This window comes from Dendronephthya gigantea, unplaced genomic scaffold (genome assembly GCF_004324835.1).
Source record: "Dendronephthya gigantea isolate DGI-Jeju-01 unplaced genomic scaffold, DenGig_1.0 000119F, whole genome shotgun sequence".
In the NCBI taxonomy this organism is placed as follows: domain Eukaryota; kingdom Metazoa; phylum Cnidaria; class Anthozoa; order Malacalcyonacea; family Nephtheidae; genus Dendronephthya; species Dendronephthya gigantea.
In genome coordinates this window covers 97,116-102,252 of record NW_021163129.1, presented here as the reverse complement: position 1 = coordinate 102,252, position 5,137 = coordinate 97,116, and the positions used below count along the sequence as shown (strand labels likewise).

Below are 5,137 nucleotides of genomic sequence, written 5' to 3'. Positions count from 1 at the left end.
ATGGAAGGCATACATATGCTGAGAGACCTTCTGAAGCCAAACGATTACATGGCAAAAATCGATCTAAAGGATGCGTATTTTACAGTTCCCATTTGGAAGCATCACCAAAAATACCTTCGCTTTCTTTGGAACGATGCCCAATGGGAATTCATGTGCCTGCCTTTCGGATTGGCCAGTGCCCCACGCGTGTTCACAAAAATCCTAAAGCCGGTAGTCGGGTTGTTAAGAAAACAAGGCATTCGATTAATAATTTATCTAGACGATATATTGTTGATGGCATCCACAACCGAAACACTATCATATCAGGTGGCACTAACAGTAGCACTCCTCGAACTTTTAGGATTTGTGATAAACTATCAGAAGTTCCAACTGAATGCAGTCCAGTCCCTCGAATTCCTAGGCTTTCTAATAAATTCAAAAAATTTTCAGTTAAGTCTTCCCAAAGACAAGGTAAAAAACATCAAAAGAGAGTGTCAGAAAGTCCTAGACAATCAGGATATAACAGTAAGGGAATTAGCGTGGTTATTAGGCAAGTTAAGTGCCTCAATTCAGGCAGTTTTTCCAGCACCATTGCATTATCGTTACCTGCAAGCTGCGAAAAAAACAAAGCTTAGCAAAACATGGGAGTTACGAGGCCCCAGTGATCTGGTCAACAGCAGCTCTCGAAGAGCTGAAATGGTGGCGAGATCACCTAGCTGCTTGGAACGGAAAAGCGTTAATGAGAGCACCCCCATCAATAATAATCGAGACAGACGCCTCAACAACAGGTTGGGGGGCTCGTTGCGGGCAAACACAAACCCGGGGACTTTGGTCCCAATCGGAGCGCCTGCTACACATAAATTGTTTGGAACTCCTCGCAGGGGGGTTTGCCCTCAAGTCCTTTTTGAAGGGCAGATGCAACATGCATGTTTTGCTTCTTATGGACAACACGTCAGCCATAAGTTACATAAACAAAATGGGTGGCGCGACGTCATTAGTCCTATCCAGCCTCGCCTTCGACCTTTGGCAATGGTGCCTAAAACGCTCAATCACCGTCGAGGCCCACCATTTGCCAGCGCGATTGAACATAGCAGCGGACTACGAGTCTCGGGCGAGTCCAGACTCAAGTGATTGGCAACTGGATCCAGTTGTGTTTCAAAAACTAAACTTCAAATGGGGCCCGTTTGCAGTAGATCTCTTTGCATCAAGGCTAACAGCGCAACTGCCAAGGTTTGTGAGTTGGAAACCAGATCCAATGGCAGAGGCAGTGGATGCCTTTACACTGGACTGGAGCCAACTTGCAGGGTATGCGTTTCCTCCATTCGCCCTAATAGGGCGTTGCTTAAGAACGATTCAGCAACAGTCAGTTTCTCAAATGACCATCGTCACGCCAGTGTGGGAAACCCAGACATGGTATCCGCTATTGTTGGAAATGATAGTAGAAGCTCCAGTGCTACTACCATCATTTCCAGGGTTATTGAGACAAGAGGAAAAGGTACATCCCCTTGCCCACCTGCAATTAGCCGCATGGCGTGTCTCAGGCGAAAGTTCCAAAGTGCATCAATTTCGCAGCCAGCTCAGGGACTTCTCTTGGCTGCATGGAGATCCAGAACAGAGAAGACTTACTCTTCTGCCTGGAGGAAGTGGACTAGCTGGTGTAGTGAACAACAAGTCAATCCGCTTTCAGCAAATTTAGAGGACGTAGTGAATTTTCTAGCTAGTCAGTTTGAATCAGGGTTGGAATACGGTACGCTTAATGTATATCGTTCAGCCATATCTGCTACACATCCACAAATTCAAGGGTGGAATGTGGGCGAGCATCCATTAATAAGTCAACTGTTAAAAGGAATATTTAACTCTAGTCCCCCTCAACCTAGATATATTAATACCTGGGATGTGAATACAGTCACAAAATATTTTGAAAAGTGCTGTTCAAATGAAGAACTGACACTAAAACAATTGGGGAAGAAGCTAGTTCTGTTACTAGCACTTACTTCGGCAGAAAGAGGCTCAGAATTACTTGCTCATGATTAAAGGTTCAGAAGGTACCATCCGGAAGGGGTGTCATTTAACCTTCCGGAACTTACCAAAGGAGTCCGTACGGGAAAACCTCTAAAAGTCTCTTTTCATGCAAATTTTCCCACAAATGAGTTGTTGTGTCCAGTTTCGTGTTTAAAAGAGTACGAGAAAAGAACACAAAATTTTCGGCCAAGGTCTAGCAGTGAACCAAAGAAACTGTTCTTATCAGTAAATAAACCCCACAAGCCTATAACCTCATCAACATTGTCTCATTGGGTAAAGGAATGTTTACTAGCAGCAGGAATAGACAGCAAGGTATTTAAGGCACATTCTACAAGAGGTGCATCGACTTCTGCCGCAGCTAGAGCTGGTATTTCTCTTCCAGAAATAATGAAATTGGGAGACTGGACAAGGGATAGTACCTTTAAGCGGTTTTATTATCGTCCGGTATGGGATGCGGCTGTAGGTTGTTCGGTGTTAATAAATGCTACAGTAGGATGACGCTTTAAACTTACATTGTTATATCGAGGCGAGTATTATGAAGTACAATTGGAGATTATGCAAAGGCTGCTTGCAGCCTGCAGTATAAGCAGAATTGTACGAAGTAATATGAGACGAGATATAGCAATGTAAATCCCACCCTCCCTTTCCCTAATTATGTGTTGTTTGGAGGTTTGTTGTTTATTTTAGATTCATGTTGATGGCCCATGGTCTTCGCTTGTTCGCGAGGAAAAAAGGCAATGTGGTCGAGGGGAGGCCGGAGGATGTGAACAGGGGCTACCTCGTTTTGAGTTATTAATTTGTTTGTTAATTATTCTGTAAATTGCTGTTGTGAGTAAAGTTAATAAAGGGCATTTACATTGTTATATCTCGTCTCGTATTACTTCGTACAATTCTGCTTATACTGCAGGCTGCAAGCAGCCATTGCATAATCTCCAATTATATAATAAAATACTTCCTTATATTTATATGGTTATGTTTAAAATGTAAACTTGTTTATAAACTCAAACTTGTTGATATGTATAATTGCTCACATATTACTTCACGAAAACGTCAATTTAGTTTACATTAACTATAACCATTGGAAAAAAAAACAATTACTAATTAAGAATAATGTTAATTCCCATGGTAAAGTTTTTTAATTTTCCACCATTTAGTAACTAAGTTCAAGCATTTCCCAGTGAAATCATTCCCAGCAATTGAATGATGAATTAAATGGTTTTAGCTCTAGCATTTTGCAATATTCATTGCAAACATGCAGCAAAGTAAACTTCTCTATAGCTGTTTTCGAAAGGTTTACTGCACAAAATAGTACCTTACCATCCTCTACTAGTTCCATTGATGCAATCTCAGGGTCATAGAAGTTAGCATCACTACCTTGAATATCCAAAATCATCAGTTTTTTTCTGACTTTTCAAATGAAAAGTAAAACAGGCAGGCATTCAGCCTTCTGGCAAAACTCGTCACTTGGTTCTCTACACACTGCACCAGCGTTGTTCATGTATTTCTTAAATTCACCAGGTATAAACTCCTCAATTGTCACAAATTCATTTTGCCAAAATCCTGTTGTTTATTTGCCTTCTTAACTGCTGCAGATAAATTCATGGCCATATTGGAAGCAAGATGATGCATTTGCACTACCTTTTTGGTATGACTTTCTTCTGTTTCACCCATTTCTTTAATGGTTTTTTTTGTTTGTGGTATGTATCTTGTCAATACCCATTCTTTTTTTGCAAACTTCTTATCTCTTGAAGTAGCTTTATATGCTTCTCGAAAACCACTGATGCAAACGATGTTTTTGCAACAGAAAATTCAACACAATCAGGTACTTTTGACCAAGACAATGTTTCAAGGTCAAAGGTGAACACTTCAACCACGGTGGACGTTTCTTCAATTGTCTTTCCCAGCCTCAACATTGTTGAAATAGAAAGACTTTTCGGGTATTGTTTCCGAGGCACATCTTGAGTGGATGTCGGCACTGATTTTGATGGTGAACCAGCGTAAAAAATATTCCCTTTTTGATGTTTTGGCTCTGAGGGACCTTCGACAGAATCACGTTGAGAGTCCACGCTTTCAATGAACCAAACATGTATGACTTTTGTATCAGGAAGTTGATCTATAGATTGGCAAGAAGGGCCTTGATCTCCGGCTAGAACATCACATACTAAACTACTGCCAACCACAGCTGCAAAGTGCTTCTCACACGAAGACTTGATATTCTCTATCGTCATTTCCTCGTGCGGAAATGCAACAAATTCTCTTGGCCCTACCCTTGAGTGTTTCTGGGCTTTGCCCGATACGGTCAAACTCAGTCGCTGAACTACAAGTTCACAAGATTTTAAAACAGCCGATCATCTCTTTTTTCCTCCATTTGCTTATCTTTCATAGTTTGTTTAAAGTTCTTCCAAGCTTGATTACTCATATTTAAAATAAATACAGCAGCACCCACACGCCGATTACAAATTTACAACAGGAAACGTGTTTACTGCTCTTATCCACACGCAAACTCGCCGCAATGCATTATGGTATATTGTGACAATAATAGGCTGGGTAAATTTTTAATTTACTTTTGTTTTAAATTCGTTTATATTTAAAAAGAATTTCATTTTCATTTTACTTCACCATTAAAATAATTTTTTGTAGAACAACAAGTTGGTGCCACAGTTGATTTTCTGCTGTTGCCATAGCAACCATATGACGTCAAGGAATGTCACAAAATATAGTAAAAAAGACTTTTTGATTTATTTATCACTCATAATACCTTTTTAAAAATGTTTCATGACAGACAGATTAAAAATTAATTCAATTATGCTAGTTTATAAAATGATGCAAAACCGCATAACCATGGAAACATGATCAGGTCTCAAAACAATTACTGTTTTCTAGTTCAATTTTTCATTTTAAAAAGGCTTCTTTGGAAACCAAACACATGGGGAAATACCTCTCTCCTCCGCAGAGGCTTTTGATGTTGGGCGACAGCCGCTGACAGCTTTTGATGTTGGGCAACAGCCGCTGGTATAGAGCGCAGGCTTTTGGCGACAGCCGCTGGTATAGAGCGCGTGGGCGGTGACGAAGAACGAGGGGGGAGGAGGAAGCCTCTGCCAGATTTGGTTCGATTTCTGGCCAACTCGCTCGAAAA

The 5,137-nt window shown here is 40.7% G+C and overlaps 1 pseudogene; it reads left to right on the top strand.

Moving 5' to 3' along the window:
* On the top strand, positions 1–5,019 carry LOC114535484 (annotated as a pseudogene).
* Positions 5,020–5,137: the final 118 nt, after the last annotated feature.